This window comes from Podarcis bocagei (genome assembly GCF_964188305.1).
Source record: "Podarcis bocagei genome assembly, chromosome: 1".
In the NCBI taxonomy this organism is placed as follows: domain Eukaryota; kingdom Metazoa; phylum Chordata; class Lepidosauria; order Squamata; family Lacertidae; genus Podarcis; species Podarcis bocagei.
In genome coordinates this window covers 128,937,231-128,953,007 of record NC_138125.1, presented here as the reverse complement: position 1 = coordinate 128,953,007, position 15,777 = coordinate 128,937,231, and the positions used below count along the sequence as shown (strand labels likewise).

At 45.1% G+C, this 15,777-nt stretch overlaps 1 protein-coding gene across 2 annotated transcripts in view; it reads left to right on the top strand.

Moving 5' to 3' along the window:
- Positions 1-4,351: 4,351 nt before the first annotated feature.
- The window catches only part of SPATS2L (spermatogenesis associated serine rich 2 like), a 76,370-nt gene continuing 64,944 nt past the window's right edge, over positions 4,352-15,777 (top strand). For both annotated transcript variants that reach the window (XM_081175292.1, XM_081175291.1), the window contains exon 1: positions 4,352-4,854. The gene's annotated coding sequence lies outside the window, so the exon portion shown is untranslated. The remainder of the gene's footprint in view (positions 4,855-15,777) is intronic.

The following is a 15,777-nucleotide window of genomic DNA, read 5'->3' as shown; positions in this document are numbered from 1 at the left end:
TCCATCCATGGGCAGTAAAATAAATAAGAAAAAAGTTTACAAGGAACTTAAAAATGAAAAGGAATTGATTATAAAAAAAGGATCATGCAGTGTTTAGGTTAGCAAAGATGCAGGCTATAAAATCTCATTTTAGAGAGATTCTTCATTCACAAGCAGCATTTGCTGAGTTGGGAGCCAAGCCATATTTCTCCTTCTTCACTGGTTCCAGGAAGCATGAAGAGAACAAAACGGAGAGAGAGGAAACAAAGGTTAACCCTTTCATGCATGCAAGTGTGAGTCAGTAACTGTATATTTTTTTAAAAAAACACTGTACATTTATATGTTAGTGAATGCAGAACAGTAGGTTCTAATGCCTTTATAATGCATATTTTATCAAGAGCTATAGCCTGCAGTTCTGCTGTGAAAGAGCACATAAATGTCATCTGTATAGGCTATTTTTAGGGTAGGAAAATGTGTGGATAGAGAGATTTGGCCAGATTGCCAGCAGCTGCATTCAGTTATGAAAGGATACAGATCTCTTCTAAGGAATGATTTTATCATTTAATTATTTATGTGTGGGCAGTGAAGAAGTGACCCTGATTTATGCTGAACTCCTATGAAAAGATGTTAAAATGAGTATTATTTTTAGAGGTTTTAGACTGAACTCATCATTTTTGTAGCTTGCCTGTGTTCCCTAGCAGCATCTGAAGCTCCCCCTCCTGCCATCCCTCTTCTATAGATTCCTCCCTTCCCAAATTTGTTTTGCTCTTTAACAAAAAACGGCATTGGGATGCTGTTATATGCATTGCCACATAACTCTGTAGTTCTCCATAAAGGAGAAGTGGGTTTTTATTAAATTACCTTTATGGCGTTCCTGCATCTCTGGATAGTTGGACTTTTCCTGGCAGACAAATGAAGCACTGGCTCAAATGAAAAATGTTTCCTATCGCGTGAACCAAATGGCTACAGACTGCAAAACCAACTTTGGAGCTATGGCTGAAGTTGGAAAATTATTAACACAAAAACGAAGTATTTTAGATAAGTACAAATGATACGTAAATTCTTGGACAGCATCCTGATATGCTTTAGCATTTACTTTCCTAATACAGAAATGCATGTGCTTTCCACCCCCACACACTCCAGTCTATGAATCAAATGGAAAAATAAGCTAATTGACCTTTGGCTGAACATATACATTTGATGCATGAACTATACAGCAGGGCACTTTTTTGCTCACTTTCCAGATTTTTCTCTTCACTTTCCCACATCCAGATATAATTTGTAAATCTTTTACAGCCTTTTATCTTATAGCTACATTCCTCTCCAAGACCTTTGTCCGAGTCTTTTGTCGAATCCTGTTTTCCCAGCTGGTTTGCAATAACAGCTTTATTCTATAAGAATCCTCAGTGATTCCCAAAATCCCCACCGCGCTGCATAATATAAGACGCATGTTTGAACTTTGTAACTAGAAAAGAACTTGGATCCCAGAAATTCAAAATGTATGTTTAGAAAATTCAGAAGTTGCACGCAATATTTATTTTGATCCTTTATCCCAGGCATAGGCAAACTCGGCCCTCCAGATGTGTTGGGACTACAACTTCCATGATCCCTAGCTAGCAGGACCAGTTGTCAGGGATGATGGGAACTGTAGTCCCAAAACATCTGGAGGGCCGAGTTTGCCCTATGCCTGCTTTATCCCTACTAGGTTGTATGCCAGTCATATGAAAGAGAATACAAATGACAGCCCACGTAACATAGTGGATCAGAGCTCAAGTCTCCATTGTGACTATGATGCACACAGTGGAAAGCCACCAGAAAGCACTGTCTCATTTTAACCTTTTCCCCATAGATTGCTTTAAGAACAAAATGGGAAACCCTTTGTACACTCACCTGAGCACGGGCTCTTAGTTTGCATATGCATTTCACTCAAACAAAAAGCTAGGGAGTGGTATTGTTGCATGACACCCCTATCTCCGAAAAGTGCAAAACTCCAGGGTTTGTGTTTCCTTTTCAAAATGAGGCACAGTCAAGAGTGTGGTGTCTTCAGGATTTATGGTTTAGTTACGCATACATACAACCTGAGCATACGATGGAGGGGTTCGCAGCATCAACACCCCCAAAAGGTCTTTTTTCTCCCATAGCAGCAGCCTGTGATTGAAACAGAAATCAAACATTGCTCTCTGATCCTTTGCTTGCTGCTTTTACTCCAGCTTCTCACTCGCATAACAACTGTTGCTTTGTCCTACTCCTGATCTAAGAGAGAGAAGAGGAGGAGCCCCACCCATTTTGGCATCTGGCACAAAGCCCCCTTTCCTTGGTTCTCTTAATGGCCCGTTTGCCAGTCGATCACCTCTGCCTGATTTATATTTTGACACTTGCTAGGATTATAGGGATTAGAAGCCTGCCACCCACAAATCCATAATAGTATTATCCTGTCTGCAAGTTGAGACTAAAGAAAAGGAGCAACAGTTTAGACAGCACACAGACTTAACTCCATCCCAAGTTCTCTTGGGACACCAGCACTTTTCTAGGGAAATCCCTCTGAAGCATCCTGACATAACCACAGAGGGGAAACTATTTAATTTTGTCAAAGTGATTACTATTTGGGATTTTGTTGTTGTTGTTTAGTCGTTTAGTCGTGTCCGACTCTTCGTGACCCCATGGACCAGAGCACGCCAGGCACTCCTGTCTTCCACTGCCTCCCGCAGTTTGGTCAGGCTCATGTTTGTAGCTTCGAGAACACTGTCCAACCATCTCGTCCTCTGTTGTCCCCTTCTCCTTGTGCCCTCCATCTTCCCCAACATCAGGGTCTTTTCCAGGAAGTCTTCTCTTCTCATGAGGTGGCCAAAGTACTGGAGCCTCAACTTCACGATCTGTCCTCCCAGTGAGCACTCAGGGCTGATTTCCTTCAAAATGGATAGGTTTGATCTTCTTGCAGTCCATGGGACTCTCAAGAGTCTCCTCCAGCACCATAATTCAAAAGCATCAATTCTTCGGCGATCAGCCTTCTTGATGGTCCAGCTCTCACTTCCATACATCACTACTGGGAAAACCATGGCTTTAACTATTTGGGATTTAGGGCACTCCAAATCAGTTGCCTGAGGTAGTTCTCTAACTCTACCTAATAGAGAGGCAATCTCCTCTGTTTCTTCTTTGCCAAGTGTTTTTCTTTAATACACACACACTTGCAAATATGGTTGTTGGCATTCATGTTTTTGTATGTATGTGTAAAGTAAGCTGCACTGTTCCCTTAGAAAATATCTGCATGAAGCATCCTTTTGTTTGATCATTTCTTAAGAATATTGTTAGAAATGCCACATGTAACTGAACTACAGTTGCAAACACACAGAGAGAGATTGGGAAAGGTTAAGTACACACTTGGAACAGGATCCTGCTCCTTTTCAAGCTAGTAGCAAAACTCCCACTGCTTTTTATGGGTCATAGTTTCAGCCCCGGGTGACCAGAAGCGAAGGACAAGAAACAAGGTAGTTTTAAACTGCCATGGAACTGACATTGCATTGCTCCAAAATACCACACAACAACAACAATAAAAGCTATGCACATTTTACCTAGGAGCAAAACTCCACTGAACACAATATATCTTCCTCTTGAGTAAACTGGCATAGGATTGCTCTGCTGAAGCCAGTTTTTTAAAATCCCATATTTTGCCCATCAGTTAGCCACTACAACGGTACTTGAGCATTACTTGAAAATGGAAATTACTGGTGTTAAGCAACCAACCAACCAACCAAAGAAAGACCTGTCAAAATCTTTCAGCACCATCGTTTGCCTCATGGACAATTTGCTGAGAGATTCTTAGTTCCTTGAATGGATGAATGTGGTAAATAATTCAATCTGAGTACATAAAGTGTGGTTTGTTTACGTGTCCTGATGGAGGGAGTTTATTTATGGGGCTTATTTATGGGGGGGAAATAGTCTGAGGAGGAGATTATTGGATCCTTCTGAAGCAGTTCAGTGAGTCACCTAGTGAACTCTTGCCCTCTGTCTATGGCTAGTCTCTTTCGCCACCCATCTAACCCGCTATTTATTTTTTTTCCTGTTTGCCTCTTCTGTGTCTGCCCCAATGTGCTAGAATCGCAGGAGAAATCGCACCTCGCAACCTGGGCAAGTTGTGAGGAACGAAGACTTAAAATCTGACACAAAATCTGACCAAATAAGTGGGGCCGTTTCCCTCAGGATCCAGTTTGGAGGGCAGGGAGACGTGTTTTAGGCTGTGTGAGAAACTCCTCGCTATATTATTTCCCCCTCTGCAATGCCTCATCGAGAAAATATGCTGGCTATGTCCCCTTGGCTTGTCATGATCTCCCTTTCTCTCTCTCTCTTTCTTCACCTCTCTCTTTCTTTCTCTCACACACACCTCCTCCTCAATTCCAGGCAGAAGCTAGCAATGCACGGGAACGCAGAAGGGAGCCAAGGTTTTGCATTTCGGCGCGCAAAAGCGAGGGAACGCCAGTGGCGGCTGCTGCGGGGAACCGTAAAGTCATTTGGTAGTTGTGGAGGAGGAGGAGGAGAGCCGTTCGCCTTCCTGTGTATTGCTTTTTTTAAAAAAGAAGGGAGCGTAGAAAGAAAGAGAGAGAAGGAGGAGAGAGAGATTGTGTGAGAGAAGGGGAGTGTCTCCGCGGGGGGAGCATCTGGGCGCGCGCGAGGAAAGTTGGCTGGACGTGGAGACCCAGCTTGGAGCGGGGAAAGGACGCCGCTTCCCTGCCAAGCGAGCTCTGTGAGGGGAGCCAGAGGCGAGGAAGGGAGGAGAAGAAGAAGGCGCCCGCTCGACCTCGGCAGCTGCAGCCTTTCCCTTTTAGAAGAAGCCTGCCCTGTCGCCTCAGGCGACAACAGACCGTTGGCTGCGTCTGTGAGGTAAGGCACCCGGCGCGCCTCTCCGGGGCGCAATGGCGCCTCGACTTGGGGAATGCCTTTGGCTCCCCACACACGGGGGGCAGCAGGGTGGGGACTTGCCGTCTTCTCGTTAATGTTTGGAAGGATCCAGAACCCCCCACAAATAAAGTGCCCCCCTCCCCAGCCTTTCCAGGGCGCGCATATTTAGGAAGGCGATTTTGTGACACTGTGGGGGGGAACCAAATGTGGTCCTGGTGCTGTGGGGTCAGTTAGGGAACTCGGTATCTCTTTCTGTCTCCTCCACCCCCAAATCAAACGCAGCGTTGCTCTTCAGCCCGGAGAAACGAAAATAGAATCGCAGCTTTAGGGAAGTGTACGTTGAAAGGAGCCCGCCCGTGCCATTGTCCAATCTGTAAACAGCCTCCGGGATCTGATCCTGGCACTCCTTCCACAAGCGCTCCCCTTGGATTCCAGCACAGGGGGGCGTCAGAAGCCCAGGATCGGGTCCTTGGTTATGAGCTAGCTAGACGGGAGCTGCCGACCCATGTTTTGTTTTTGAGGCTTGTCTTACAGTACATAGTACAGTACTGATGCAATCCAAGGCTCTCTGCAAGGGGAGATGTTATGTGTGAGTCACATATAAACCACATTCCCCCAGGCGCCCTCCCTCATTCCTTGTCTCCCATACCCCTGCTAAAAGTCTCTAAAGGATATCGGTATTAAAGTTGGATGGGTTTGTGGAAATATTAATTCTGAATGACTGGAGCGGCGCTGTGAAACTCAGAAGTGACAGTGGTACTGGCTGCCCCTGGGGGAAAAAATGAAACAAAATGTGCTGAGACAGCAACACTGCTTGTTTCTTCGAGAAAGGATGCACGGCATTTTCTGGAGGAACTGCCCCCAAATTTGGCTGTAGAAATGTGCTGATTTAACGAGCAGATGCAAAGGTGAGTGATCTGTGGCGGCTGTTTGCACGGCGGTTCTGTCATTTTATTTTATTTTTTAGCTGCTGTTTCAGTCAGCGCTTCGCTGTTCACATTCAGTGTCTTCCCTTGCAAAGCACAACAAATCGCCGTTGCTATTTTCAGATCGTTTTGTGTCTACTGGCAGCTGGCAGCAACAGGATTAGTTTTGTTCCATATCATCACAGTGGTTTTCTTTTCCTGCACAACTGTAAATGCTGGTTCTTTCCTTGGTGAGGTAGAGAAGGAAAGAGATTTTGGTTGCCAGTGTGCAGCTGCCCACATTTAGGCAACAACCCATTCCTTGCATTCCTGCTCATGCAAAAACCTTTGCAACATTTGCAATCCGAAGTTCTGTCCATCCATTAGAATATGTGAATGAATATATGTGAGCAATTATAAATTATATATGAGTGCTGATAAAATGCAGGGTGTGTATTATCTGTCTTTAAAAGGGGGGGGGGCTGAAATTCTGCATCAAGAAAAGCTGAATTCTGCAACTTGCATAAAATTAAGGAAAACTGAATAGTTCTGTTTCCGGTTGTCTAGAGAGATGTTGCTGTAAGTCTTTCGGAATACACCTTTGTGGGAGGAGACAGACCCACAAAGAGAAAATACAAGCCTTTACAGCTTGATGCCTGCCCTTGTGGTCCATGACAAAAGAGAAAAGAATTCAGTGAGCCTGTACGGCTCATCCACAAATAACCACCCCAGCAGAGTAGTTAGAAAGTCTGCTGGGAAAGATGCAAAAAGGTAGGGGAGCTGTAGGAGAAACTGACTATCTCCACTGTCTTCTCCCTTGAGAAACCAGATCCCTCAACAAACCAGTGCATCTTGCCTGACCTTTCAAAGGAGCTGGCCTTTCCTTCTTGACTGACCTCTGTTGGAGCCGTGGCCCTGTCCAAGCAAACTCAGCACAACTTCTTTCCAAGTCAGCCATCCTCAGGTCTTGAGGAAATCATTCAGTTACGGTGCCTGAACAGTGGAGTTGGAAAATGTAAGGCAGACAAAGGGGAAAACCCACTGTCAGGGGTTCAGGGACAGAGGCACAGGTGAGGGGGGAGACGGAGAGCGATGGGGAAGAATCCCAGGACTGTGAGGAAGAGGAGGACAATGACTTGAGGTCTTCCATGAGTCTCTCAAGTGAATCGGAGGATTCCCAGAAGGGGGCGCCCCTAGTCAGGCCAAGGGGGTTCACAGGGGGGACATGCCAGGGGCAGGGAAGCAGCAGGGAAACCCCGAGTGGGAGTGGGAGATCGGGGCCGGCTTCCCAGCAGGAACGAAGTGAAGAGAGTGGAGTTCCCAGTGTGACACACGGAGCAGAGCAGGAAGGAGACAGGGGAAGGAGATCGGGGCAGAACGTCCTGCCGGAAGAGGCGGAGAGTAGTACAGGGAGTAGTGTAAGTGTCAAGAGGAAGGTCAGGGGTAGCGAACGCGCGCCAAGTTCAAATGTGGAGGGGCGCGGAAATGGAGAGAGCCCGGAGGAGGAGCCTGGCCCCAAAGCACGAAGGAGGGGGGAACAGGCATCTCAGGAATCCGCTTCAGGAGAGAGCAGGAGGGAAGGGACCCAGGGGGGCAGAAAGACCCTGCGGAAAAGGAAAGACAGGAAGAGGTGGACTAGCACAAGCCTCTTAAGCTGGTGTAGGGCCGGGACCGATTCAGAGGGGACTTAAAACGTCTAGGCTAAGAGACGCGGGGCTGCGCGCCTCGGTTGTGAAAGCAATAATGAACTGCAATAAACATCCTTGTATATAAGAAGAACCTGGCGTTGGTCTTTTGTGAGCTGAGACCTGAGGCAGCCCTGACACCCACCCTGTGAGTGAAAAGGGGGAGAAGAAATTCTTGCCTGCATCCCTACCCATGACGCTTTCCTACCTTGGCCTAAGGAAACATGAAGTCACTTTGTCTCAGCCCTCTCAGATGGTCACTGAAGCCTTTCCCCCATGACCACTGGGAATCCCAACTCAGAATTTCCAACTTTTGCAATTTCATCAAGCTTTGCCAACCTGCTTTCAAGACCAGTGCTATTTTTCTAGAAAAAGAGGTTCTGGAAGTCATCATGAATGCCTCCCTTGTTCTCTTACACCATGGGTAGGCAAACTAAGGCCCAGGGGCCAGATGCAGCCCAATTGCTTTCGAAATCCGGCCCGCGGACGGTCCGGGAATCAGCGTGTTTTTACATGAGTCGAATGTGTCCTTTTATTTAAAATGCATCTCTGGGTTATTTGTGGGGCATAGGAATTCGTTCATTCCCCTCCCCCCAAATATAGTCCGGCCCCCTACAAGGTCTGAGGTACAGTGGGCCGGCCCCTTGCTGAAAAAGTCTGCTGACCCCTGTGACTTAGAGGCGCCAGAACACAGTTTTGCTGAGTTCCGGCTGAAAAAAAGCTCTCTTCAAGACTATGTTAATTAAAAATAATTAAACCTGATCCGCCCCCACCCAGCATACTTCAATGGTCTTTCATGTTCTCCCTTTCTCTTAATACCCGAACTCTGAGTGATCCAGAGAAACCAATTGGCAGAAGATTCAAGGCAGACAAAAGAAAGTACTTCTTCACAGAGAACCTATCGAATTAGCTAGCACAAGTTGAGGTTGTGGCCAGTAGCTTAGATGGCTTGAACTGGAAAGTAGGCAAATTTATTATTCCATAAATAGTTACTAGATAGGATGACTTAAATGCAGTTGACAGATTTCAGAGGTGGTTTGATTCTGAGTACCAGTTGCTAGGAGCAACATCAAGAGAACATGGAGAAGAGTCTTCTTGCCACTGTAGAAAACAGGATGCTGGAGTAGAAGGACCCTTGGTGTGATCTGATGAAGCTCTTCTCATGTTCCTACACATTTGTTGAGAATGGTAGAATAAACAGCTTTGAGAATAGGTACAAAATGCAGATAATAAGAGGAGGTGTCAGGATGACCTCCCAAAGAAATGATATTAAAATTCCTTTTTAAGGCATGGGGCCCATGTAGCAAACATGTTACACTCTGGTGTAAAAGAATGGGATACAACTTGTGGGAAGGTATGTAGGTTGGTAACGCTTGGTGAAATCTCAAAAGCCACAGAAGTTTTCAGAGAGGTTTTTCACTGGAGAGCCAGTGTGGTGTAGTGGTTAAGAGTGGTAGACTCGTAAACTGGTGAACCGGGTTCGCGTCTCCGCTCCCCCACATGCAGCTGCTGGGTGACCTTGGGCTAGTCACACTTCTCTGAAGTCTCTCAGCCTCACTCACCTCACAGAGTGTTTGTTGTGGGGGAGGAAGGGAAAGGAGAATGTTAGCCGCTTTGAGACTCCTTCGGGTAGTGATAAAGCGGGATATCAAATCCAAACTCTTAAGTTCTGAGCGGGACTTCTAGAGATCAGGCAACAAGGCTTTAGTGGGCACCTGAGGCAGTTGGGAATTCTCTAGCCCAGGGCTTGTTTAAAGCTACTTTTGTCTGGGGTGCCAAATGATCGGTATTATTATTATTACTACTGCTGTAAGTCACTCGGTTAAGTAGCTTAGTTACAGAAAGCTTTCATAAGCACAATGTCGGCATCAATTGTGGGTTTAAAATGTAGCTTGCTAACTGGGGTGTAATTGCAGCTGTAAGAGAGAGTTTGGTGCTGATGGAAACGGAACGGTAAAGAGTCTGTGTGCATTCAGGCTGTTTAGCAGCACAAACCTATGCCTGTTTACTCAGAATGGAATCAGGTACATTGTGTTCGGTGGAGGTTACACTCAGATATGTGCGCAACATTATTATTCAAAAGTGCAAGTTAGCAATAAATGTAATTTTGCTATAAAATGGTTACCTCTATTTAAAAAAAAATTCCACAGAGTTGGAAACCCACAAAAAAGTATAGGGGTGAAAGGAGATTTGCTCCTTTGCTGTGTCACCCTGCTCAGCTTGGAGCCTGGGCTTAGCTCAAATTTTTAACCAAGACCCACTTCCCAGCCCAGCAAGGAGTCTGGATTCCTTTTCCCTTCACCTTCCTGGTCCTCTGCTTCCTTGCTGCTCAGCTTAGAGCTGGGGCTTGGCCCCAGGACTGTGCTCTCCCATCCAGCAATGGAGATGAGCCATTGTGCCCCTTCTCTTCTGCCCAGACCCAACATGACTTTTTTTAAGGCCTTGTGTAATCCAGCGGAAAGCCCCCCAACTCAGCTCGCATAGCTTCCCCTTCTGTGTGTATGTTGCCTTCAGGTGCTGGGATCCCAACAGACTGGAAGTAAGTAAGCATGACCGCACATTTATCATAATACAGCTAAAACCAGCAGTTTCCAAACCATCATTCTGCAATACTATTTTGTCATAAGCAGCCATAGTCAAATTTTGGTCCAGGTTATAAGTTTACAGCATCTGTCATCATCAACAAAGCCTCCTCAAAGTGAGTGGAAATAGACAACCATGTACTGTGTACCATCTTAAGCTCCTTTGATCCAGCATTTGAAACAATTGATTCCTTCTTTCCCTTGGGATACTGTAGTTTGTCCTAGACTTTTTACCCTTCACCCCCTGGAAGTGGCTGCAGCTTGGATTAATGACTTTTCAAACATGTAAGATGAATTTTTGTTCAATTTTGTAAGAGAGTAAAGCTGTTCAGGTTTGGCATGGACTAAAAAGGTAAAGGTAAAGGTACCCCTGCCCGTACGGGCCAGTCTTGACAGACTCTAGGGTTGTGCGCCCATCTCACTTAAGAGGCCAGGGGCCAGCGCTGTCCGGAGACACTTCCGGGTCACGTGGCCAGCGTGACAAAGCTGCTCTGGCGAGCCAGCACCAGTGCAGCACACAGAACGCCATTTACCTTCCCACTATAAAGTGGTACCTATTTATCTACTTGCACTTGAGGGTGCTTTCGAACTGCTAGGTGGGCAGGAGCTGGGACCGAAAGACGGGAGCTCACCCCGCCGCGGGGATTCGAACCGCCGACCATGCGATCGGCAAGTCCTAGGCGCTGAGGTTTTACCCACAGCGCCACCCGACTAGCTACTCTCAAAAAAGTGGTCTTGAGTATATTGTATACTTGGATCATCTTCCAGCTCTAATTAGTCCAATATGTATTTGTTGAGTATGTGTTGGTCTTGATCACATTTCTGTTGTCTACCCTCCATTGACTTCTCTGCATTGGGAAGGAACCCTGTATATTGTGGACTCTCCTTCCTTGGAGGTTTTTAAGCAGAGGTTGGATGGCCATCTGTCATGGATGCTTTAGTTGAAATTCCTGCATTCCAGGGCATTGGACTGTGTGACCCTCTACAATTCCAGACCTCATAAGAAGTACAACAGATTTTTAAGTGTTTCAACTTGAAGAGCAAACTTTCAGCTGTCAACAGTTATTACAGTGGTGCCCCGCAAGACGAATGCCTCGCAAGACGAAAAACTCGCTAGACAAAAGGGTTTTGCGTTTTTTGAGCTGCTTCGCAAGACAAATTTCCCTATGGGCTTGCTTCGCAAGACGAAAACGTCTTGCAAGTTTGTTTCCTTTTTCTTAACACCGTTAATACAGTTGCGACTTGACTTCGAGGAGCAACTCATAGAACGCGGTGTGGTAGCCTTTTTTGAGGTTTTTGAAGACTTTGGTGATTTTTGAAGCTTTTCCAAAACTTTCCTGACACCGTGCTTCGCAAGACGAAAAATTCGCTAGACGAAAAAACTCGCGGAACGAATTAATTTCGTCTTGCGAGGCACCACTGTATTAGCTACGACGTTCAGACCATTCATATTAATGTTTAGCATGCTCCTGGATGCTCTAAATTGTCAAATGCTTGATGGGAACCCTCCATTAGCTTTCTCCGTTGTCATATGACTTCTTATAGCATTATATAGGATGCGTGTGGCGCTGTGGTCTAAACCACTGAGCCATTTGGGCTTACTGATCAGAAGATCAGCAGTTCGAATCTGCACAATGAAGTTAGCTCCCATTGCTCTGTCCCAGCTCCAGCCAACCTAGCAGTTTGAAAGCACGCCAGTGCAAGTACATAAATAGGTACCACTGCAGCAGGAAGGTAAACGGCGTTTCCGTGCGCTCTGGTTTCCATCACGGTGTTCCGTTGCACCAGAAGCGGTTAAGTCATGCTGGCCACATGACCCGGAAAACTGTGGACAAACACCGGCTCCCTTGGTCTCAAAGCGAGATGAGCACTGCACCCCATTAGTCGCCTTTGACTGGACTTAACCATCCAGGGGTCCTTTACCTTTACCTTTATGGCATTAAGATTTACCCACTGCTGGAAGTGAGATATTGACATGAATGGGCCACTGAGCTGATGTACTCATTTCCCTCTCTTTCACTGCAAGATCTCAATTCAGTCAGTCATGCAATCCTAAAGACGCTTACATGGGAGTAAGTCCCGCTCAACACAGTGGGACTTTCTTCCAATTGCACTATTAGTCCCACTGAAAATAATGAGATTTGGATAACAGAGAGTATTGCATTATCTTGAAGACTAACACAGATTTATTGGGACATGAGCTTTTATGGCTAGAGCCCATTTTGTCAGATGCATGAATTGTTATCCTCTGTTGGCAGGCGCTTACATGGATATGGAGAAAAACAGATGTAATCAGTGGGGCCAAAAATGGGATGTAAGTTAATAACTAACTTTCCTTGGGTTTCAAGTGCGACTTAGCTGTGAGCTTCTTCATGCCTGGCACTTTTTCTATGCGAAAATAATCTACATGACGGGAAAGGGCATGGGTGAAGACCCACAAAGTATCCAGGAATTTCCAAGTTTCCAGAAATTTTAGGTTCAGCTGCAGTGTCCCGTTTACTCTTCTATGGGGTTTTTCATATTCTACAGGAACACACTCCTCATAACCAGCAGATGCAGGCCTCAGACGAGCACACAGATTGGCATTAAGTCTAGGATCTCAGTAAGATCACCCAGCAAATACAAGCAAATACAATCCGTAGTAATATATCAGGTCTTGTCCATTGCCTGAAATTTTAGGAGTACATGACACATTGTATGGTGGTGGTTTTCATTTCACAAGTCGTATAAAAATATATCTATGCAGCGTACAAAATATTGGTTGAAACCAAAGCAGCATAATATAAAATCAAAGCAAAATACATTATTGAATCAGGATTACAACATTAGTAATTGGACAGGAAGATAATAAAAATACATAATTTTCATAAGACGTCTTGCTAAAGTAACCAGCTCCATTGTTGGTGCCTAAAACTCTCTGTGGATGGGTAGCACATATCATAAACCTGGCATCGCCACACAAAACACACCATTTCTTGTTAAGGAGAGTCTGACATTACAAGGGAACATCTACATATTTATTTCAGAAGACTCCTTACCTACCCTTCACCATAAGGTCCCAGGGTAGATTTGACGAAAATAATATGCAGTTATAAAACGTATAGAACCATTACACAATGACTGAAGCAAGTAAAAGCGTTCCAAATGGAACAGAACAGTATAGACTCAGCAGAAGAGATGTCACACAAATAACTATCAAATGCCAGGATAAGCATATGCTGAAAGAAATGCAAAACAGGCATGTAAAAGCTTAATGCAATCTTTCTGTATACAGTCAACAACTATATATTCTTGCTTACCCTTCTTGTAGAAGTGTCAATGCAGTGTGTGTGTGTGTGTGTGTGTGTGTGTGTGTGTGTGTGTGTGTGTAGTCTTCACTCAGACTACATTTTGGAACCTGTATACAATATCCACACAAAAGACAGGAAGAACAGCTAACTTCAAATAGGCAAAACGACGCTGATGGGTTTTTTGTGTGTATGTGTTATTTCTAGCAACGCTTCCCTTTTCAACAAAATCCCCTCTTCCCCTCATGAAACTGAAATTCCCCTCAATTTATGGATGCTGGCTCTGTTGCAAAGGAGGCAGACAGATAATAGCCCAAATGCTAACTGTTGAAAGTGCAGTGTAGCCCATGAATGGTGATATGGGACCTATCCTATTATATGGGATATAATATATGCACATTACAAACAGACAAATTGCTGACACGCTATCCTGAAACACAAATGCCAACTAGAAGGGAGTGTCCTCTCAAAGGAATGTGTTGGCCTCTTAACCACTCACTTGCTGTTCTGCATGAAATGACATCCTGAGTTAAATTACAGTACTTAACAACTTTGCGGTATTGTACGTTTTCCTGCACTGTTAGGAAGAATTCTACTTCTGCATTGCATGTTACCAGCTGTCAGTATTACCACAATTATGATTTGCCCAAAAGATGCTTTACTTATTGAAAATGATTCAATATCAGATATAAAACTTTGGGTAAGACGTAACACTTCATCAGTTGAGTCTTCCAAGGGGTGTGTTATATAGGCATATATGGCATTTCATTGCGATTTTAGCTGTACAGAGCACTGTACAATTGTTGTATCTGCTCGCAGCATCCTTCTAAGGAAGGCAGTCTCTTCGCATTTTGCAGATGGGAATCTAAGGCCAAACATAGTGCTGTGAGTGGAATTTACGTGGGTCTGCAGTTGATTTGGGGTTTGAGCCTACATCTGCTAGGTTATATTACATCGCTTTCGTTGCAAATTGCTACTTTCTTGGAATGGGAATTTTGTTGTTTGCATCATTTTACCACAGAACAAACCATTTGTGTAGGGACTGAGCAACTCCTTCGACCCATTGTGCCATTTTTGCAGTGGCTTCCTCTAAACTGGGTCTTCGTATCCAAAACACTACTCTGTGTGATGCATTCACTTTCGTTTGCTGAGACACAAATAGAAATAATGTAAAATAGGAAATGCTCGCAGTCCCTTGAAATGCATTGCAGTGTGCTCTGGGGCTACGCCCAAGCCTGGACTGGAAGCCCCAAGCAAAATGCTGCAGTTAGACCATTGCAAGGGTCAGACTTCTAATGCCACCGTGGGATGCAGGTGGCGCTGTAGGTTAAACCACAGAGTCTGGGACTTGCCGATCAGAAGGTCGGCGGTTCGATGGGGTGAGCTCCCGTTACTCAGTCCCTGCTCCTGCCAACCTAGCAGTTCGAAATTACGTCAAAGTGCAAGTAGATAAATAGGTATCGCTCTGGCGGAAAGGTAAACGGCGTTTCCGTGCGCTGCTCTGGTTCGCCAGAAGTGGCTTAGTCATGCTGGCCACATGACCCGGAAGCTGTACGCTGGCTCCCTCAGCCAACAAAGTGAGATGAGCGTCGCAACCCCAGAGTTGGTTACAACTGGACCTAATGGCCAGGGGTCCCTTTACCTTTACCTTAACTGATGCCTAAAAGGTTGCACTCGCTGTCCATATGTAGGGTTGCTGTACCGTGCCTGGGCAGCAGTCGCTGAAATGTCCGGGAACCCGTGTCATTTCTGGCGATTTCCCTTTAGAGTAGCTCAAAAACACTTCAATTTTGGGGCAAATGTCAAAAAAGCTCAACAACTTTTCTGTCCGGATTTTCACTTTTTGAAATATGGCAACCCTACCACATGTTACCAGGCCCTTAAAAATTTGGGTCCAGGATACCTTAAGAACCTTCATATTCCTTATATGCCTGCCCGATCGCTGAGATCTTTGAGGAAGCCTCTGTGGTTCTCCATAGCTCAGATGCATAGCTTATATCTGCCAGAAGCAATTTAGTACTGCGGGCTTGAAATCAGATAGCACCCCCTGTAAAACTTCAGGTGCTTGATGAAGACCTTCCTACTTCAACACATGTTTTAAGGAGGCTTTCTGTTTTTATGATTTATTTTATCCACTGTATACTTTTTTTGCAATTTTATTGCATACCGCTCAGAAACGTCTTAGGTTAAACAGTCTATAAATGGCTACAACCGTTTCTTGGTTTTCTCTGTATTTGTGCAGTGCCACCCATAATCTGGCTAGTCCCCAGTCTTCCATTTGGACTAATAAGGATAAGGGCAACATTGGTCTTTGTGTGGTTGGAGGATATTGGGGATGATCTGAAGTAGACTCTATCTAGAAATAAAGCTGTTTGTACATTCCATCCCGTTCTTTCTGTTTAGAATTTCATTTGATTAGCAATTCGTTTTTCAGTTTAAAAAGAGT